A 23168-nucleotide genomic window follows, 5' to 3' on the forward strand; every position below is an offset into this window, starting at 1 on the left:
GCTGGAGCTCCTCTTTAGCTAACATCTGAAAGTGTGTGTGCAGTTCTTGGGATGTTTTTTCCCCTTTTGCCCCAGCCTGTTGTTGGAAACTGTATTTATGTGTAAGGTTTGAAAATAAATAAAATACATATTGAAATATAAACTTGTATTATGATGGCTTCTCATGTCTTCAGTCTTGCCATGCTATTTAAATAGTTGGCTTTATTTTTGCAGAATGGAACCAGTTTTGGATAAAGCAACAATGATAAGACCATCCTATATTGCTAGTATTGAGCTATCTCCAAGAAAGTGGCCAGTAAATGTTGAGGACCTTAAAGCAGACCTCTCAGATGAATTTTCCCTGGTTTCTTCAAACTTGGATATAAGCCAGGTGAGAATGTTAAACAGTCTACTTTGTTAATTTAAAAAATGAAATTACTTAAATTGTGAAGCATTTATATATCCTGTTGCTTTTAATGATAAAGCAACAAACATATCCATACTTCTGTATAAATAAAAGGGAAACATTTTAAATTAGATGCTATAGTAATGAATTCCTGTATTTGTGCCTTGATAGTCCTGTCATTGTCTAGTTTGTTTTGTATTAATCAAAAAAAGATTCTCTAATTATAAGAGGCTAAATTCTGACATCAGAGGCAGAGAAATTCAGAGACATTATTTGTTCACGTATATTGACTGGCCTACTTGTTTTCATCTTATTTTGAAGTTAATCTTTTTGCTGGGTACTTTTGATACCAACACAAAAAGTGATGATTATAAACAATAACTTGCAGGAAATGTTGGTAAAATCTATAGTTTCCTCCTGTCCTGCCCTAGTAATGCAGAAATTAATTACTAGATACAAAGGATAATATGGGGTATGCAGGTGGCTCTTATTTTCAATTACTGCTTGGCCTAAACTGCATAGAATATTTTTGTATATCGCAAGAAGTCATTTTAATTATTTTATAAGATTAAGGCGAATTTCTAGAAGGACCAAGTACTTGCAGCAATAAATGAATGAATTACGGTGGGGGGAAGTGACCTGAAATAACTAATATTTAATATCTTACCATGCTAATTGTCAAACTAGACATTCAGACTAAGTAGCAATGCTATTAATTGAAGGTAATTTTTTTTATTTTTATTTTAAGAGGAACAGTTTGGATTCCAAGGAACATATACAAGTTTGCCTTCGTATTAGGCCTTTCACAGCAAGTGAAAAAGAAAATGAATCTCAGGTGTGGCTCTTTCTACATAAGACTCAATGTTCTTTTTTACAAAAATTTTTTAGCTAAGATGCAAATGTACAATTTTTCTCCTGAGCTTAAAAATCCAATTTTTTTCCTTTTACAGGACTGTGTTTCTATTCAAGACTCAACTAGCATTATATTGAAAGGCCCTAAGAATTCAATGATCTGTCAGCTGAGTGAAAAAAATGTAGGGCAGATGGTGCAGAAATTCACTTTTTCACGAGTAAGCACATGATACTTGAGACAAACTTCATTTTATAATGTGGAAACTTGTTGACTCTTGCCCTAAACGAGTGGTTTTTTTTTTTAAATTCTTTTAAAACTGGGAACATTTTATATACATTTAACTGATGAAAAGTGCCTAGATGTAAACTGCTCTTTCTTCCCCACCCCCTAAATGGTCCTTTTAAAACAACTGAAAATTGCCTCTTGCTAATGCTTAGGTATTTGGACCTGAAACAACTCAGGAAGAGTTCTTTGACGGTACTGTGAAACAACCAGTACAAGACTTCTTGGAGGGACACAATCGTCTTATTTTCACTTATGGTGTGACAAATGCTGGAAAAACCTACACTTTCCAAGGTACTATTAACATTTTCTTGAACCATGAAATTACAAAAATCTGTGTGTGCAGGCTTCTGAATTAGTCAAATATTATTCAAGTGCCAGAGGTGTGGTGTGTTTTATTTATTTATTTAATTTTTGGCCTGTATCCCATTACACATTTATTTGGACTTTGCAACTCTCCCTGAACATACAATAAAACAACTAAAAACTGGTAATACCAACAAAAACACCTCTTTGTAATGGAGAAGCACATGTGTATATAATTCAAAATATAAACAGACTATACACAAGTTAAACTGTGAGTGGTGTACCTCCTCATAAGGTCAAGTAGCAACTATCAATCTGCTGAAAGTGAACGTTGGCTTCAAATAGAGTAGAAGCAATTGATCATAATGGGCAGAAAACAGATGTGTTCTGAAATTTGTTTGCACTTAAATGATTAAGCTTTTTCTTTCTAAAAGAAACCTATTTAAAAATCTGAATTTAATACAAAATATGTAAAGGCCCAAATTTATTATCTCTTAATACATTTTAAATAAAAAAAAATATGCTGAATCCATGAGACTATCAAAAAGTTTTGAATTAAAGGCTGCTTTTCTATATAAAAAAGATTTTTCTCTTTTCTCCCTCTTTTCCTCCCTCCTCCCCCCTCAATTCTAACTTTTGAGGTGAATTTTTGTAAATCTGGCTCAATAGGGCATAGGTGCTGGAACTAGGGTCGTTTGGAGGTGCTGCTGCACTCCGGCTTGAAGTGATTTCCGTCATACATGGTTTGCAGTTTGGTTCAGCACCCCTGCAGTAGGCACGTTCTGTATCAGTGACTTGATCCTGTGAGGTCTCAGGTGCAAGAGACTGGTAAAGTGATCACAAGCATTGGGACCTGGCCTCTGACTCCAAGAGACACCATCATCTATCTCATAAGGATCATCCACTGAGCCCACCTGGGTGGTCTTACTCCTATTTTAAAGTATCTCCTTACCTGAGCTCTGATTGGCTCATTTGAATCTGAAAATTTATGATTCCAACCCAACATGGAAACTTACTCTCCAGCTCAGGGTAAACATTGATCTGCCATACCAGCCCATGGTTCTGGGCACTTCAAGAAATGTCCTTGCTCTGTCTCTTTGCATGTACTCTCAGGCGGATACAAACAAACAGAAATCCATTAATTTCTCAAATGCCTGCCTCAGTTTCTAAAGAAATAAAATGCTGCAGTGCTAAAGTGGGTTATGCCAGCTGAAGTCATGGATTGTTTTGGTTTTTGTTTTGTTTTTTTTCCCTGGGGATGGGGTGGTGCAGGGAGTAATGTAACAAGGGAGAATGAACAGTGTGTGCAACCGGAAAGGAGCAACACTAGTGTCAAAACAGTTTATTGTGGGAAGAAGGGACAAGGTTCTTCAGAGTGCAGCCTATAGTGTTGATTTCAGCACCCAGGGACTGGAGGAGGAAAAACTGCCATGGCTGCCGTTCGTAAAAAAAAAAAAAAAAAAAAAAAAAAAAAGACTGTTTTCAGATTATTCTCAAGAAATTCCTGTACCACTGGGTTAAAAAAGGAACGTGTGCCAAATGTAAATAGTGCAGCAAAGAGATACAAAGCATGATTGTCAGAATGAAACAACATTATGAAAATGCTCCTCAGAAGGCAATGACTGAAGATGACAATGTAGACCAGGGGTCTCAAACTCAAATGACCCCGAGGGTCGCATGAGGACTAGTGCATTGGCCCGAGGGCCGCATCACTGACACGCCCCCTTGCTGCCCCTGGCCCCACCCCCAATCCACCCCTTCCATGAGGCCCCGCCCCTGCCCTGTCTCTTCTCCACCTCCTCCCCTAAGCGCGCGGCTCCCCGCTCCTCCCCCCCCCTCCTGGAAAGTGCTAAGCGCCACCAACAGCTGTTTGGTGGCTTGGCGGCGGGGCACTTAGGCGGCGGGTCCCGGAACAGAAGGGGCCCCCCACCGCCAAAGACCGGGCTGCGCTTCGGCGGCGGCGGGTCCCTCTTTTCCCCACCCCGGCCCCGGCCGGTCCCGCTTCCCTTCCCCACCCCCGGCCCGGCCCCGGCGGGTCTCGCTTCCCTTCCCCCCCCCCCCGGCCCGGCCCCGGCGGGTCTCGCTTCCCTCCCCCCCCCCCCGGCCCGGCCCGGCCCCGGCGGGTCTCGCTTCCCTCCCCAGCCCGGCCCGGCCCGGCCACGGCGGGTCTCGCTTCCCTCCCCGGCCCGGCCCGGCCCCAGCGGGTCTCGCTTCCCTTCCCCCCCCCCCCACGGCCCGGCCCGGCGGGTCTCGCTTCCCTTCCCCCCCCCCACGGCCCAGCCCCGGCGGGTCCCGCTTCCCCCCCCGGCCCCGGCCCGGCCCCGGCGGCTCCCGCTTCCCCCCCACCCCCTTACCCGAGCGCGTCTCCGGCGAGGCCTGAGCTCGTCCCGCTCAGAGCCGCGTGGTGAGGGGGCGGGGCTGTGAGCTCCACGCCGAGCGCAGCGCTCAGCCCAGAGCTCCCAGCCCCGCCCCCTCCCCATGCGGCTCGGATCGGGGCGGGGCTCAGGCGCTCGGACGGAGACTCGGCGCTCTATGCGCCGAGGCTCCAGGAGAGGGGCGGAGGCGGGAGCCTCCGCTTTTCTCTTGGGGGCCCCTGCGGAGCCCGGGGCCCGGGGCAAATTGCCCCCTTTTCCCCCCCCTCTGGGCGGCCCTGGGGAGCTCCGCGGGCCGCAGGGAAGAGCTCCGCGGGCCGCAGGGAAGAGCTCCGGCCCGCGGGCCGCATGTTTGAGACCCCTGATTTAGATAATCCTTATTTTGCTATAAAATTGGGTTTAAAATAAATTGTGATAGAAACAGCTTTGAGGAGGAATCTTTCACTTACAATCTTAATAAAACAATAACTCAGTGCCTTGTAGTACTCAGTGAGTGAGAGTAACTTTTTTTTCTTGATCATTTTTGTTTCAGGTTTCAGTTTATTCAGAAGGGGTTATGAACATCCATTATCTGTAATGACTACAACTTCAGAGTCATCTACTGGTACCACCAGTAGTGCTGCAACTAAAAATACGAGACAGTAACTACCTGTATTTATTTATCTTTAACCAAAATAATTTCTTCAAGTAAAACCATGGATGAGTTCATAATCAAGACCAGCAAATTCCAGCAATATTCCATAGATGAAAAGATTGCTTAATTCATGTCTTGAACAAGATGAAAGGGAGAATTTCTTGTATACAACTATTTCATTGACATGGTTCAGTCACTACGACCAGGCTACACTCCACCCAGAAAACCAGACATCTCTAAAAGGTTGCTGGATACAGTGTATGAGAAGGAAATCTGAACAGTGTGCAGAAAACATTGATGGAATTTTTAGTTAATCTGAGTCTTGATGGGTATAGCAATGTACACAATGATCCAATAATATGTGATTGTGTGACGACAAGATGGGTTGTCCATCTTACAGAAATGATTAATACATCAGGAAATGCCCATATAGCAGAATACTTAGAAGTAGCAGTAAAAGCTATAACAAAAACAGAAAATCAAGTGTGTAGCTTGGTTGCAGATAATGCTGCAAATGTAAGAAAGATGACGAAAAAAAATCCCGGAGACAAATCTAGGAAAAGACCATGAAGGGAATCTGAAATGTATTATATGAGTGCAGTGCTTATTTGATGGGGTGGTTTTCTTTGCCAAAGACTTCAGTACTACTTGGGAATAAAGGAAAATGTTGAAACTGCACAATACTTCCATAACAATCACTTTGCTTCAGCTTCTCTGACCAGAGAAGGAGAATCAAAACTAATTTTTCCCTAGACTGTATGATGGAATTCAGTGGCTGACTGTTTTGAGCTGCATATTAAGAACTGGCTTATTCTGACTACTACTTAGTTCCATCAATTTGTGAAGAAAATCATGACAATCAGTCAACATCAGACTAAAGAGAATTGTGGAAGATGGGTTTCAGTATATTTCCTTAGCTTTGGGCAAACTGCAGAAAGACGACTGCTATATCACCGATGCAGTCAAAATTTGGAAGGAACTAAAGGAGACACTGAAGAAAGGAAATTGCAGGCAGTAAAGAAGCAGATGTATCAAGCACTTGCTCTACCTCATTTTCTTGCTAATAGTCTCAACCCAGTATACTGGGGCAGAAGCCTAACTGCTGAAGAAGATGCTGTTGCTATGACATGGGTATCTAATAATCACCCGTCGGTCATCCCAACCATAACAAATTTCAGGACTGGAGGTGAACCATTCAAGCAGTACATGCTTGCAAGTCACACCACTGAATTGAAGGAAGTCCTAGCTAAACTCCTGAAACCAGCATTTTAATTGCTAATCCAGCTTTTGAAAACAGTAGCCTCTTCTGCAGGCACAGGGAATATGTTCATTATTTGGACTAATTCATTCAAAGTTGAGATATTGATGGGGAGTTGAAATTTGAAAAATTTCCCAGGCTGACCTGACGCTTAGTTTAATTCACTAACTACAGTTAATCTCTCTACTGATAAATCTTCAATACATCATTTAGTCATATTGTGGAACATGTCTCGATAAGAGAAGTTTGTATGTAAAACATTTCAGGTTTTGTTTAATAAAAATTTATATGCTGTTTTGTTTGATTAGAATGGCAAATAGAATTTAATTAATGTGGCTTGACACAAATGAGTAAAACATTATTTACACCTCTACCTTGATATAACGCTGTCCTTGGGGGCCAAAAAATCTTACTGTGTTATAGGTGAAACCAAACTTGCTTTGATCCACCGGAGCATGCAGCCCCGTCCCCCCTGGAGCACTGCTTTACCACATTATATCTGAATTTGTGTTATATCGGGTCGTGTTATATCAAGGTAGAGGTGTATTAGGTAAATAAGCAATATATCATTCACTATTTTCTAACATATTAAAATGTACAATTAAGTAATTATAAAGCCTAATATTTTCAAATTCTTAATAAATGTGTATATAGTTTACCAGCCTAGGTAGCAAAAAGAAGTACCAAATCTCATGTAAAGGCGCAATTTACTTGTGAATCAACATGTGCACCAATAAGAGTGCACTTCTTTTTTTAGAAAATACCTGAAGTACAAATGGAAAAGCTGATTACAATTGATTATTTAAATTGACACTTTCCACTTGATTTAAATTACCTCAATTTAAATCAATCTATGCTGCTCCAATAGTGCAATATTTTTGTACTGTTAACAGTCATCATCATTGCAGACCAGCAGATGTCATTCTTTCTTTAGTTCCAGAAACTTTCCTGTAAAAGGAAGGAAAATAGAACATACCTAGTCTTGTGAATTCAGCATAGATCATAATTAACAAAACAGCTGTGGCTGCTGTATTAGGTGTTAATTATCATCTTCTGCTATGTGAAATTGATTTTTTTTATTGAAACAATTAACCAATTGCTTTATTAGCAGTAGTAATCTTTTTACAGATTATTTCCTGAAGAATAGGTGATAGGTGACAGGTTATGGTTAATGAGCACTGGCAACTCTTCCAGATGGTCATTAATCTCAGGAATTGCTCTTGCTCAAATATGTAACAATTGATTTCAGGATTTCTGATCTCAAATAGATTACCTGAAAGTTGCAAAAAGTGTAGCAGTGTTAACTTCTGTAGAGTGTTATCTTATTTATTGTGATGTTTCCGAAAAGCTGCGAAATATAGCAAAGCTCTCAATTCAAAATAGTAAAGTGGCAGACAATATGAAAAGTACACCAAATTTAATGTATTGAAATCACTTTTTTTTTTAACTTTACTCCCTAGTATTACAAATAACAGAAGAACTGGAGAAAAGCCTTTTTCATTTTGAACTGTATACATAGTGCATTTGATAGTACTTTCTGCATAGTCAGCTTAATGGCTTCCCTCAATGGAGTTAGCCAGCTTCTATTGGTGTTTTGTGAGGGTCTTTCCAACAGCAACAGGGGGACAATTATATCTTTTAAAAAAAAAAAAAAGTAAAAACACAATGCTGGAGGTTGGGTGGAGAATGGGGGCAGATATGACCTTGAAATTCTTTTAAACTGGCTAGATTTCAAGTTAAGATATCCCTATAGGTAACCATTCCCTTACAATATCCCAATGAGCAGTAGCCCCAACATAGCCTCTTGGTATCAACACTACTTCTTTATATTTAGTTCAGCTGCCAGCACCAGAGAGACAGTTTCTAGGGTAATGCTGCACTTTATGCTTTTTAAAAAAGGTGTATTTAAAATGGACAGTGTGATATACTATACCTTGGGGGAGCATCTTGTAACCCCCATATTCCTCATTTTTTATATAATCGTAATCTTGCATGTAAAGCAGGCCTCGTAAGGTATCCGGGACAAGGTTATGATCTGCTGAAGGTAATTTCTCTCTCCATATATGTATATTAATACACATGAAGTTATGAGAATTGTGTTGTATGGTTGTCCCTAAAACATGCTGTAAGTTGAGGAATCAGCCAGTTATTCGCTCCCCAGAGGCAACAGGAAGGAAAGTAACCAACACCTGGGTGGGGTTTCAAACAACCCATTCACAACAATTGTCCAGCAAGGAAGCTACAATTCAATGAATCACCTGCATGAGGCCACACCAGGGGAGTTGCTCAACCTTGCCTGGAGACTCAGCAGTGCCCCCAGACATGCCTGGACTTGTGTTTTTCCAAGCACAAAAAACAGACAGACACATACTGGGCCCTTCTCCTGCCCCTACCTATGCTGCAAACAACTAAGGGCTTGTCTACGCTGGCAATTTACAGCGCTGTAACTTTCTCACTCAGGGGTGTGAAAAAACACCCCCCTGAGCGCAGCAAGTTTCAGTACTGTAAATTGGCAGTGTAGACAGTGCACCAGCTACGCCCCTTGTGGAGGTGGGTTTTTTTTTTCTTCAGAGCACCACAACCACTCAAGCCATGTTTAGCATTGCCAGTGAAACTAGCCCATAGACACTGAAAAAACAAGGCTCCAACAGAGGAGATTGGCCCAGGTTTAAGGAATAAATCTGTATATTAAGGACTGCAATATCCAGTAGGGGGAGAAACTGCTTAATCTAGATGTTTCCCAGTCTAACAGAGTTGAGAGTTTAGACTGCGTGCTTATCTTTTTATTTCTTTTGGTAACTAACTCTGGCTTTTTGCCTATCACTTAAAATCTCTTTTATAGTAAATACATTGGTTTAATTGTTTATCTTTACCAGTGAGTTTGTATGAAGTGTGTGGCAAATCCTGTCAGGTTTTGCAAAGGCTGGTGCATATCCACTTTTCATTGCTGAAGTGGTGAACCAACTAAATCTGCACTGCCCATCTTGAGCAGTGCAAGATGGTATATTCCTGAGGTACAGTGCTGGGAGCTGGAGGGATTTGGCTTTAGTGCCTTTCGCTGTGTGATTCATGAGTGGCTCTGGGAGCATTCATGGAATCTAGCTGGGTGTGTGGGGCTCCACATGCTGTTGTGCTGAGTGACTACAGCGCCTGGAAGGGCTTGCTGCTGGTCACTAGTAAGGCACTGTGAGAGACAGTCAGACCACTCTGTTTTATTAGCACAGCGCTCTGCTAATGACACCCAGATAATGTGAGCACCATGCAAGACACAAACTATCTTATTTATACAGATAAAAGGGTGAGAACTTAACAAGATAACAAAGGAAGCAGAATCAGATAAGTTTACCTGGGCTAGGCATGCATATCTTATTTCCTTACTAACTATTACCCATCTTCTGTTAATGTTTTGCCATTAGCACCATTGTTTATGCCTAATGTTTCTTTTCCTGGCACCTGTATTTCAACATTTCTTATTTCTGCTTAAAGGTACATACAACATTTCTTTAATCCATTCTTATTTTTACAATATAATTCATTCTACTTTCACACACTACAAAGTGCCTTTTAGTCACTGGTCATGAATGCAAGGTGCTTGTGAAAGAGAAGGGGTGTGAAACCATAGTGCAGGTAAGTGGAGTAAAATGTCTTCCAGATTGCTTTGCCCGCACACATGTATTCTTGCCTTCTGCTCTAGTCACTCTCCTGAGCAAAGACTCTCTGTTAATCACACTGTCACACAGTGTTACGGTTTTGAGACTTAGGCAAATTGCCGCCAGAGAGATAAATGAGATCACTTGTTTAAGTTATGTATCTTCCTGTCTGGAGGCAGGACACTCCATCTTTTACATGTTACACTTACCAAGTGTACTTGGAGAGAGGTTGTAGTGGGTAAACCTCCCTCCTTGGTCAAGTAAGAAAATAAAAGGTACTGTGACCTGAGCTGTTCTTCTGAGTTTGATAGTTAATGCCATGGTCTTATTTTCCCCCTTCAAGTATTATCAATATAATTTCTCACTTTTGGTCTACGTCTGCTAATTGGCTTACATGACCACCCCCTCTAATCACTGAATGCTCATGCCAAAGGGCATATGGGGAGAACAAGGGAAATATCTGTATTGCTATACAATTTGGTTTACCTGCTTGATTCTGTCTGACTAAACAGTGAATTAAAAGGCATGGTTAGGAAGAGCAAGCAAGAACAAAAAATAGAAGATCTCTCAGGGTAAACAATTACTAAGGAATAATGGGTGGGCAACCAAGTGGGAAGAGATTCCTTTCAGGCACCAACAAAAAATTACACAGTTGTATTATCAGTGCCAGAGCCTAGAGATCAAAAGGACCATAAACAGTTAATTCTGAGGGAGGGGAGTTGCCAGCTGCAGTTGGAGCTTAGATGCTGCTAGTGAGAGACAGAGGCAGAGAATGCAGGAGGGCAGTCTGTCTCTGCCTGAGGCAAAGGATGGGGTTTCAGGTAGGAGGGAGAGAATCCAGGGTAAGTGGAACCTTCATAAACTTGCAAGGAAAGGATAAAGTGTAGGTAAGACCAGATGTGTAATAGCTTTTGTTGTCTTAACCCATTTCTCTTTGGATGGATAAACATCCATGACGCTGTTTTGAGTTGCTTTAATCAGTCACTGGTCAGAGTCTACTGGACAGAAATTTCTTGCAGGTGCCAAATACAATTGGACCTGTTGGGTTAACACAGTTGGAAACAAGGGGGGCAGCAACCCAGATAGTCAGTCCAACCCAGATTGAACTGTGGGTGTCTATGCTTGAGAGAAGTGAAGCCTGTTGCCTGAAGGGTGCACTTGAGGGACTACAAAGGTATTTAAGGTGCAGCTTGCCTTGTAACTATGATGGCATGTGTGAGGGGGGAGTGACCCTTACTTCCTTTTTACCACCTGAAGGGAAAGATGAGTTCTAACTTTTTCACCAATGTCTTGCTTGCCAAGCATACAGTGCCTTGATATAGCTCTTGTATTTTGATTACAGGGACAGAAGCTGACATTGGTATTCTGCCAAGAACTATGGATATGTTGTTTAAAAAGCATTCATGGCCAACTGTATCCAGATATGGATTTCAAACCCCTTCGATGTAAAGATTATATAAGGCTGACTAAAGAACAAGTGAGAGAAGAAATTGCTGTGAAAAATTCAATACTTCGTCTAATGAAAGAGGTACGGCAGAAGTTTTTGTATGGCGCGCGTGCACAGAGCATATGTGTATACACACTTACTGAGTTTGTAAGGTTGATCTTCTTTTCACGACAATAAGGTGAGGCAGCAGTCAAACATGGATGTGGCTAAATGTTTGGATATGGAAACTTGTAGAAATGAAAAGGAAGATGGGATTTAGTATAAGGAGTGGATTGAAATGGGTTTTCTGATGGAGCTTCACCTAATTATTCCTACCGTTGCTGCTGTTCTGCCCTGGAGTATAGTGAAGCAGCACTGTATTCCTGGGTTGTGGTAAGAAAAAAGTTATCTGGAATGCTGACGTTCCAGAGTGGCCTAGTCTTCTGTTAACATAAACATCAAATAACTGAGTGACTTGAAATGTAAACGGCATCTATCATGATATAGAAACAAAATTCTGAAGTGCATGGAACATCACAAATAAAAATGAACAGGAGATGGGAAGTTGGGACTACCTGGAGAGGGTTGCCCTTTCTTTATAAAGGCAGATTGAAAATGCCAGGCTGTCCTCTGGATATTTTAGTGGTGGTACTTTTTGGTGAGATGGAGCACATTTATTGTGTGATCTTTAACCTGAGTTAAAAGCAAAGCTTTCCAGTAAAATCTCTTAAATGTGATTACAAACTTGTATAAAGAGAGCACAGAAAATAATCAAAGATGTTTTAAACTAAAACATTGATTAGGAGATTACAGGCAAAAATCTTAAATTAAAAGAAAGTTCCAACATATGGATTCTTATATTTCAGTCAGCACCTAACAAATTTTAAAGACGTCAGAAAAGTACATGTATGTTTTTGCTTACATTTTTGAATCTGTGGGGGAGCAGTTAGAGGAAAGTACCAGACAGGTTGGTGAAGGAGAGAAAATAGAATAGACTGGGGAGAGATGGCATGTAACCCATGCTTGGTGGTTGCAATCGTGGCCCCACTGAAGTCAGCGGAAAAACTGCCGTTTATGTCAGTGTGGCCAGGATTTTGCGTGTGTGTGTGTGTGTGTTTAAAAATCCTCTTTGAAGTTTTAGTAATATAACCACTTGGCTTTTGTGGCTGTTGCATGAATCAGTTGATGGGATCTCAGCTTATCATGGGCATATAAAGAACCTCACTTTTAATCCATGTTTTCTTTTGAAGGTACACTGTACTTGCATTTATAGTTCTTGGCAGATGAATTCAGTTTCTGCTACTTGCAGCCATACAATATGTGTTACCATTACAAAACTGGATATTGGAAGTATACATAAACTTGAGTATTAGCAGTAGGAATTCCTCTTCCTTTGATTTACAAGTATAAGTTTAGCAAAAAATGGTACCCCATAGTCTTTGGAATCTAATTTTTTTAATTTCAGCTTGAAACAGACTTTAGCATGGTCTCTTAACAGGATATGTTGTGATACAATCATTTAGCTAAGCTCTTCAAGTGAGCATTCTAGTTTTTTGTTGCTGTTCCAAGCTTGTTAGTTTGACATGCCGCTCCTTAGAAATTTGGAGATGCTGTTCTCTAGTCTTGTGACATTAACAGCCACTGGAAACTTCATGTGGCCAGTCAACTTTTAATGGCGTATCATTGCTAAAATTGATTGGCCTTTAGTGGAGCAGTAGTACTATGATACAAAATTGATGGTTTTGAATACCTAATATTATTTTATTGACCATGACATAATAAGGACAAAATATTTTAAAATCAATCTTTGTTCCTTCTTTTGTCCTTGTTTTATAGGTAGACTCTCAAAACAGCATAAACAATCACAGCAAAACTTCAGAATCATCTGAAGGTATGTTCTATATTAAAACCATTTAATTCCCCCGCCCCCTTCTTTTATTTAAGAGGCTGAGGGCCATTCTCTAGATCAGTGATTCACTTTGAGCTCAGGTTTCTGGTAGTTGAAAGTGTTTGTCATTTGACAGCAGATGGGCTGTGTGAAACAAATTGGTCTGTATATAGTTTCTTGTGGATGGGTCTCATGACACAAACTGCTCCAATTGTTAGACTTGTCAGCGAGGTCAAAGATAAAGTTAGTAGGAAGACTGCAGTACTCATCTAGGTCTGAATTAAGGCAGACTGCAGAGTAGGATGTGGTAGGGGGGAACTTGTCCTGCTGGTAATGGTGGTATTTCTAGTGCTGTCATCATAGCAACTCTTTATGAGCACTTAGTTATAATTAAATTTATTCTATCGGGGGCGGAATCCAAAATAAGCCCCATAGATATATCAAATAATATTCTCAATGTTTTTTTAAAAGGGAATATTTAAAAGTAGTGGAAAGCATTATCTAAATTGAATTAACAAGTATGTTCTGAAGATGTTAGTCTTTGAGAGAGTTCAAGTATATAATAAAACTTGTTTAAAACTTGGTATTAAACCAATTATTGCCACTGAATAAGAGCAGGTGAGCTTCAGTGATTGTCATGATAAATGTAGTGTAGGTAGGTAGAGATTCACAGTTGACCAAAAAATGTTATTTGCTTATTGATCACAATAGCTTCTTACTGTTGTAAAGTAGTCTGATCTGAATCCAAGTTCATATTTTGTAATATCTAATTAGTCAATTCTGTGCTGAGATATAACTTGAGCTAAAAGTTAATTATCATATTGCTTTAAAGGCTTCATTTAAGCAGGGCATTTTTGTAACTGAATAAATGTTTTGGCAGACTTGGAAGAACTCCTAAAAGAACCTGAACAGCCTAACACGAGCATGGCAAGCTACATGAAATTTTCTGTTTGGGTTTCCTTTTGTGAGATTTACAATGAGTGCATTTATGACTTACTACTCCCAGTGTCAAATGACAAGAAAAGAAGGGTGCTACGTCTTGCTCAAGACATCAAAGGCTGCTCTTATGTAAAAGGTAACTGACATACCACTTATTATGCTGGTTATGATAACTTGTTTGAATCAGGTGTATTCATCCTGGTGCCAGCATTGAAGAATGTGAATTAACTTTGTAGTAGGATAAGGAATGTCTTTACCTTGTGTATCAAGCGTGAGTAATCCATTCTGAAAATGGCAATGTTTCCAAGTTTTCACTCCCCCCAAATGTAAAGTGCTTGTGTATGTGTACATATGTGCATGCACTTTATTAGGAGGTCTTCCACAACGTTCCCCTAATTTCCAGAGTGCACTTCCTAGGGTCCTGTATCCTAATTTTCTCTGTAGAAAATTCTTTTCCCCAAGTCTATATTTTTTCCTAATACCATGAATGTTAGAAACAAAACTGAAGAAAGCAGTTTGGTTTTACATAGTATCTCTCTTTTTTTTTTTTTGTTTTTTTTGGTTTTTTGTTTTGAACAAAAGAATTCCAGAGAGAGTTCTGCTTTTTGATAAGTATAGGAAGAGTCTCATACCATGTAATATCTCTCTGTCTGGTGAAAGCTCAGCCGCACAATTATAATTGCTCCCTTCTTGAGGGAAGCCTATGTCTTCAAATCTCTCAAGCTACACTGATCACAACTAGGTTGAATTATTCATGGAAATTCTACAAGGGCTGACTTGCCTGCTTCCACCCCAGCATAAGTTTTTTTTGTGTGTGTGACACCTCATGCAGGCAAATAGACCTAACCAGGTCCAGTTTAGAAGGCCCAATAAGGGTTTATTTGTGGGTGTTGGACATGATGGTGGTGTTAGCTTTTTTTTTCACCCCCTATGCAAAGTATAGCTTCAGCCCCTAACAGTACATCTATTCTGCAGTTAAAAACCCATGGATAGTCCATGTCAACTGACTCAGGCTAAGGGGCTGTTTAACTGCAGTGTAGATGTTTTGGGCTCGGTCTGGGACCTGGGCTCTAGGTCCCTGCGAGGTAGGAGGGTCTGTCCAAACATCTACGCTGCAGTTAAACAGCCTCTTAGCCCAAGCCCTCCAAGCCCAAGTCAGCTGGCCTGTGCAAGCTGCAGGTGCCTAATTGCCGTGTAGACCTACCCTAAAAAATTAGTTTAAACTGGTGTACATGCCACTTAGCTACTTCCTATCTACAGAGATTCTAAAACATACATTTGATACAGGATCAGAAAGAAAGTCTTACAGCCATGTCTTAGTACATACCATTACACTGAGGACAACATCAACTCAAGAATACAAGGCAAAAAAACCAAAATTTGATCTAACTTTCGATTTTTGTCACAGTCCAGTATTACTTTGAGAGCTATCGCTGGGTAATTTTATTGTATTTTTTCCATGTTTTTAGTTAACAGAAGTTACAATCTTAATATTGCTTGAAGTTCTCTTGTGATTTCAGGTACAAAGCATTGTTGCGTTTATCAATATGGGTTTCATTATTTTGTAGACTCAAAATACTGATCCATGACTCTTTTCAGTAAGATTGATTCAATTGATTGCAGAGAGTTGTCAAGTGTGATTGCCATTTTCACAAGAGGGCATGCTAAAGCAGAAACACAGTCTAAATGAAAGTATTATTCTAGTGCTAATCAAGATATACGTATTAAATAATGCGTGGACCATGAAATATGAAATCTTGGTATTTCCTTTCAAGATCTGCAGTGGATTCAGGTTTCTGATTCAAAAGAAGCTTTTAAACTTCTGAAGCTCGGATTGAAGCACCAGAGTATTGCTTGCACAAAACTGAATACTTACTCCAGTAGAAGGTGAGAGAACTGTTATTGATATTGTTCAATATAGGGTAGTAGAACACACAAACCACACTGACCAATTTTTAAAATCTCTGCGGAGCTTGTGTTGATGGAAGAGTCCAGACCTTTTAGCTTCTGGATTTGACCTACTTTAATGGTGAACAAAAACTGCAATTTTTGCTCAAATCTTGCAATAAGATTGACCTACATAAGAATTGAATACCTTTTGCTGAAATGCCTTCCTTGAAGGTAAGGCATTTAGCTGTTAAGTTTGTTTGCCTTTATATTCCAGTCTCATTTGGGGTTTGAAAAGTCCTCGGGCTTCTAATAATAAATAGAATGTTGGGTATGGGGTAGTCTGCTACTTTGCCTGTTTAAGCAATTAAAAAAAGACTGCATTTAGGTCTCAAGTGTATATGCTCATACACACACTCAGGGTGTTATGCTGTAACATGAAAATTTACCTTATCTTCAATCATGAAATGCTCCCCACACAGGCATTATAGAGACTAAAATGTTTTGATTTTAAGTCGTGTTGAAATTAGACCAGTGTTTTTTTTTTTTTAATTTGTATCTATCTTTTAGTCACAGCATATTCACTGTTAAAATGTTAAAGATTGAAGATTCCGAAGCACCTAATGTAACACGAGTCAGTGAGTAAGTGATTGTGTTTATTTCAAAGCTAACACTAATTTTGCTGACTTCAAAATGCCTGAAAAGCAAAATAACTATTAATCTGTATTTTTCAGATTGGCACTTTGTGATCTTGCTGGCTCAGAGAGATGTACCAAGACGCGCAATGAAGGTGATAGATTGAAAGAGAGTGGAAATATTAACACCTCTCTACTGATTCTAGGCAAATGCATCAATGCACTCAAGAACAGTCAACGGTCAAAGTAGGTGCTATACCTTTAGCTGTTCTATAAAGCCACAAAAATTTATTTTTCTACAACATGTAGCACAAAGGTTAACTGTAGTTACGGTAGAAAAAGCAGTTTGATAAATTTTCCACTCTTCAGCCCAAATGTGCAAAATTTCTGGGAAGTCTGATTAAACACACTAAGGAGTAGTTTTTTGAAAATGTAGCAGTTAATACACTTTTCAGACATTTTGCTATTCATTCTGATTATTCAAAATTTGTAGGAATTTGAAAAAATTTGCTTAGTCTTCCATGACTAGTGACTGCTTTATTTGTAAACCAAGCTTTGTGGCAGGAAACTCCTGCGCTCTTCCTGATCTGTACACTTGTCTGCTGGTGCTTGGTTATTGGAAGTCAGGACCAGCATTAAGGTACAGGCCAGGCTGGTGAAGCACCAGAGGTTCTCAGCAGAGAAGGTGGATTGGGGGGAAGGACTGCATCTAACAGCAGGTCAAATTCTAAGTATGGAAAGGCAGCAAAGAAACCTGTGGCACCTTATAGACTAACAGACGTTTTGCAGCATGAGCTTTCGTGGGTGAATACCCACTTCTTCGGATGCAAGATGTTAGTCTATAAGGTGCCACTGGATTCTTTGCTGCTTTTATAGATCCAGACTAACACAGCTACCCCTCTGATACTTAAGTATGGAAAGGAATCTTCAACCTTAGGACAGTGCAGAGAGTAGCTGCCCTTGGACAACTGTGGCTATAATGAATAGATATCTCTGGACACCATACCATGTCGCAATAGCTTTACCTCAATCCATTTGTCTTCCTCTAAAGGACTAGCATAAAGCCCACGTACCACTTAAGTTCCTCATACGCCCTCATATTAGGGAGTAAGTGGTGCATAGGCCTCGTGTTGGCTCTGCACAGGGTGACATTAAATTAGGGAGACACCATCAATTAAAAATCCTGCACTCTTGTGATTCAACAACTCTTCTTTCTCTGCATGCTCACCCCCATTACTGTATGGGAGATCCACACAACCAGACTACGCAAGAGAAATAGTGAAACTGGCTAAATACAAAGTGCTGTCAAGTACATGCAGGAAACCAAGTATCTTTCTCCAATTTTACAGTAATGTGAGCGGTACTAAAATACCTGTATGAGGTAGAATCTTTAGAAGTGTGATAGCTTACTATCATTCTAACATATTTTTAATGCTTACATTTCTAAGACCTAACGTGCTCTGTTTTTATAGGGTTAAAGAATCCAGGAATTGCAGATTGAAACGTTATGACTGAGGCTTTTTTTCCTACTGAACTGGAATGTATCTAACTTTGGTATTATTTTTAGGCTGCAGCTGCATATACCATTTCGGGAAAGTAAACTAACTCACTTCCTTCAAGGCTTTTTCAGTGGAAAAGGGAAGGTATATATGATAGTAAACATCAGCCAGTGTGCATATGATGAAACCCTCAATGTGCTAAAGTTCTCTGCAATTGCCCAAAAAGTAAGTGCACTATAACTTTGTAGCTTTATTTTTTTAAATCTTCAAAGTTACATTATGGAGCTAATTTAGTAGTTCCATATCTATACAATTTATACTTGCACTTAAAGCAAGTCTCTAAAATTCCTTGCATATTATACTTCAGTGATTTTTTTTTTTTTGAATTTTGTCTCTAAATTTGTCTCCTCGTGATCAAATTTAATGTTCTAGAATCTTTTCTGGTTGAAATTCTTCATAGTTTTGGGAAGGAAACATATAAAAAAATGAGTCTTTACAAAAAGCTGTTGTGATTATAATGCTCTCTTGGGCTCTGCCAGCTAGAGAACCATAATCCCATGAAATTCCAACTTCCACACACGTGGCTTGTCCTATTTCTGACCTGATACAGACATTTTAAACATTCATATTTTGAATGCAAACATCTCACCACATGCCTGCTGAGATCAAATAACTTATAATCAATAAGAGAACAGGGTGAGAAGTACATCAGGTTTTTTTCCTCCCCCTTCAATTCCTCCAATCTCTGGGGGGAGTTACTTACTCTCCAGCACTAACTGCAGTCTGACTCTGCAAAAGGGACAAGCTGCCTTTGGCTCCTGAGAGAGTCTCCCACTGTTCTTGCCAAAATAACATAGCAGCAGTTCTTCTATGCCAAAGGAATTAGCAACCCCACTCCTGAGGTGGTTTTGTCCCTCTAGCCAGTCTCCAGTGCTTCATTCCAGGAGAACCCTGGGTCTCAAAACAGTGCAGTTTCTGCATGATTCCTGCTCTTCTCTGCAATTCAAAATGATTCCTGTTTTGTAGTGTGGCAGAAAATTTCAGGTGTGGTAACTGCAAGTGCGCATTGCCAACAAAATGAAGTACAGCCCCTAGCTGCAAGCTAACTGATATCCATGGCTGCAGGCTACCTCCATAAGTGCTTAGTATTCTCTTAACTAGTGTCTAACAAACAATTGACAACCTCTTTCCCTCAACAGATTTGTGTTCTAGAACGCTTCTAATGCTCCCCAAGATCATCCATTTGTCCAGAAGTCTGCAAGAGAAGTCTCTCTCATAAATAATGTGGACACTAAAATCCAGGTAGCAAGAAAAAGAGCCACTGTACTTTGGGACAGGAGCCTGGAAGATGTGATAGAAGATGACGATGATTTAACTGTGGATAACAATGAGACACATGAGGAGCATGATATGGCAAAAGAGATGCCAAATGAGGAGGAGGAAAATAAAGTAATTATTGGAAAAGAAGATTATCTGGTATGTACCTGGAATGCTCAGTCAATACAATATAACTTTTGATGGGTAGGTGGTATCCTTAGTATAATGTATTTGTGGGGGACTGAAGCATGCTGCCTGTTGTGGAAAACTGGGTAAAAATGGCTTTTTAAGTTTGGTTTGCACCCGTTACTGAAAGTCAGTGTAAATAGACCTCTTCTCAGTATACTGTATTTTACAGCATGGGCAAGCTGTGGACTTCAGTAATATTAAAAAATCCTTTATGCCTATATTCTATGCATGCAAGATCTCTGGAAGCAAACTTTTTTCTATGCTTCAGCATGCTCATCAGTTTAATCTGGGACAATACTATATTTGGAAACCACTCTTGCTTTGGATTGTATTGTGCTGTGATATATTCTCCAACTAATGCTCCTTGAGAAACAATGTCTATTTTAAAAATATACTGTTTAAAATAAAAGGTTCTTCAAATATGAGACATTTGGTTCAGATTTCTTTTTGAAATGTGAGCAACCATTGTGTCCAATTCTGCTACCATTATCGGAAAACAGGAGGATGGGTAGATAGATAAATCATTCCAATCTTTCTTAGAAAATTTTTCTAAAAAGGTGAGATAATACTTTATAATGTTCTTTGGATTCTTGAACATGCTTGTTCTGTGTACGTATGTATACAATATTGATGGTTTGCACTGGTACAGTAATTTACGAACATTTAATCTATCTGTTCAAAACAAGGTTAAAATCTAGAGTTCTTGGAGCAGTGATTAAGAAATAATATTTCTGAAAACTTTCCTTTTATAAAAGCATTAAAAGATTATTTGTGATCATTGTAGAGACTACTAACTATAATAGAAGACTTGAAAAGCAAGTTGATCAATGAGAGAAAAGATAAGTTACTCCTGGAATTAAAAATTCGTGAAGAAGTCGCACAAGAACTTACTCAGTATTTGGCTCAACAGGAAACAGATTTCAGGTAAGTTAACAGTTGCTTAGGTTTCTTCTAGTTGTACATAGTTTACACTGTTGTGTAACTCAGTCTTTTAATTTTAGCCTGTAGGTGGTAAATATTTGTATCTTTTACAGTTGCAAGTAAAAATGAAATAATAAAATAAAAGCCAAATATTTAGTGTTGGGGAAGTTTAACATAGCTGCCCCTTCCTACACCTCCACCCTGTGCGGACACTCTTATTCCAGTGTCCAATATAAGTGATTCTCTTTGGTTTAGCTTAAACCCCTTCTCAGAAAACATGTCAAACTGAAGAAGTTACTCTTCTAATTAGAATAAGGGCTTATACAGGCATAGCCCAATGTGTATCTGTTCATATTCACACCTCTGCTTATAGCAAACTTTCCTGTATATACAAGGCTTCATTTAATAATAAATAAAAAGGCTAAAGCTAAACAGCTTTCTGTTTTCATGATGTCAATTTGTTTGCTTTTTACACTATACCAAATGGCTGGCTTTGCTAAAATAAAATTGTGTTCTCCTTCCCCCCCCCCCCCACCTCCCTTCGAAATTACATTGGTTAAGATGCTTTGTAAAAGGAAAAAGAACTACAAATTCTTTTTTGACTGCTCTAATCTTTCCCCTCAGCTTTCTTACTCTGAAGTCCTTTTACTTGCCAAAGCTAGTTCAAACCCCATACCCAAGTTGACATTTAATCACTTGCTGTGAAAGCAACATGTATTGTATCTAAACTTTACATTAAACAAAAGTAAAAAAACCCAGTGTCCTGTATTGACTGATTTTAAACCACTGAAAGGTGAGAACAATGAAAGACAAATGATAATTCTGAAGTCCTAAGATCTTTCACGCTACCAAGGCAAAAAAACGAATGTCATCTAATTGGGAGGAAGATGAATATGTTTTCAGTGGCTTTAGACATAAAGTTCTAGCTATATAGCTGCCTGTTGCACTGTCTGCTAAAATTACAGGAAGAAAACCAGTTGCAAAATCTAACTCTAGTTGATGGTCCAATATAAATGCTTTTCAGAACAATAAAATGTTTCAATTCTAGATGTCTTGAACTAAGTAATAAAACTTTGACATGATTTGGGATAGACTTTGGACATCTGTAAATTCCAATCCCTGTATCAACTGCAGATAATGCTCCATGCAAGAGGAGGGCATACAGAGCGCACTACCATGCTATAAGTAATTGTGGTATGTGAGGCTCAAAAGCTGCTTGAAATGGCTGATGAAAAATGTACACAAATTTTAGTGTACAGTTTACCTCTAATAATATGCACGATTCAGAAAACCTGTGAAATCCTTGATCTATATAAATATTTTTCGTAATTTGTAGTTACTGGACTGTTTCTGACCGCAAGATTAATATACACTTGTGAAGTTTGTTAGAAAGAGCAGCTGTAACTTCATTTTGTGAACTGGGTTAAAATTAACAAGCATGGGAGAATACCCAGGTTCTGACAGTCAAAGTGTAGTGTCAGAGACCCATTAACATTCTTTGTTTTATAATAATAATAATAAAAGTAATTTCTAGCATTAGAACTCTTTAAATACAGGCAATGCCTTTCTCATGAACGAGAATTGCTAGAAGAAGCTTCTTAACAACGCTTGGAAATCTACAAGGATTTAGTAAATGAATGTGCCAAAAACCTGGATGAAGAACAGAGAGATAAAGGATTCCCATTGTAATGAAAGAGCTGGAATGCTGGTAATTTATTTTTCCCCTACATATTGAAGAATATGGGTTTGTACTAGGACCTAACCTACTGTTAACGGATGAGTACCTTACTTCTCATGGTTGGGTATTAATGTAAACTGACTCCAGATGCCAAGGAATGGATGTAGTAGTGGTGACTTCCAAGAATTCTTGTTCCAAGTAGCGTAGACCTTATTTCTTGTTAAATTAGAAGTTGGTACCTTTTAGCTTGTCCATAAAAGAACTCTCAACAAGATCTATTTTAGGGATTTTTCAAAGGATGAAAATTTAGAGATGTGCACTATAAGACGAAAAGTTAAGTAGTTCAGGTTCTAAAATTTGGGCTTTGTGTGCTAAAAAGATGGATGCGTTATAGCTTATAGTAGAATCTAATATGAATTTAACATTTTTGTTTAATTTCAGTGACTTTAGGCTACTCACACTGAATATGTTTTATAGGAGCCTAAATATCTTTTCAAAAAAGAGTTGTAATAACTGGTTAAAAGATGGGAAATGGTGAAGGAATAAATTATTAGCTCTCACAATGGAGAGAGGTAAATAGGGGTATCCCCCCAAGCATCTGTAGTGGGACCAGTGCTATTCAACATATTCATAAAAGGTCTGGAGAAAGAGGGGAAAACAGTGAGGTGGCAATGTTTGCAGACAATAAATTTTTTTTTACTCAAGATGGTTAACTTCTTCGCAGTCTGCTTTCGACTTACAAAGGGTTCTCACAAAACTGGGTGATTGAGCAACAAAATGGGCAGATGAAATTCAATGTTGAGAAATGCAAAGTAATGCACTTGGGAAAACAATCCTAACTACACATACAAAATGATGGGGTCTAAATTAGCTGTTACCACTCAAGAAAGAGATCTTGGAGTCACTGAAACAGATGTTCTCAAAGAATTATCCACAATGTGCAGCAGCAGTCAAAAAAGCTGACAATTTTAGGAGCCATTAGAAAAGGGATAGATACAATGGTAAATATCCTAATGCCACTATATAAATCCATAGTATGCCCACGCTTT

The 23168-nt window shown here is 39.2% G+C and overlaps 1 pseudogene; it reads left to right on the plus strand.

Moving 5' to 3' along the window:
• Nucleotides 1-214: 214 nt before the first annotated feature.
• LOC123359652 lies at nt 215-22149 on the plus strand (annotated as a pseudogene).
• The last annotated feature ends 1019 nt before the right edge of the window (nt 22150-23168 follow it).

Source organism: Mauremys mutica, unplaced genomic scaffold (assembly GCF_020497125.1).
Source record: "Mauremys mutica isolate MM-2020 ecotype Southern unplaced genomic scaffold, ASM2049712v1 Super-Scaffold_100166, whole genome shotgun sequence".
NCBI classification, from domain to species: Eukaryota; Metazoa; Chordata; order Testudines; family Geoemydidae; genus Mauremys; species Mauremys mutica.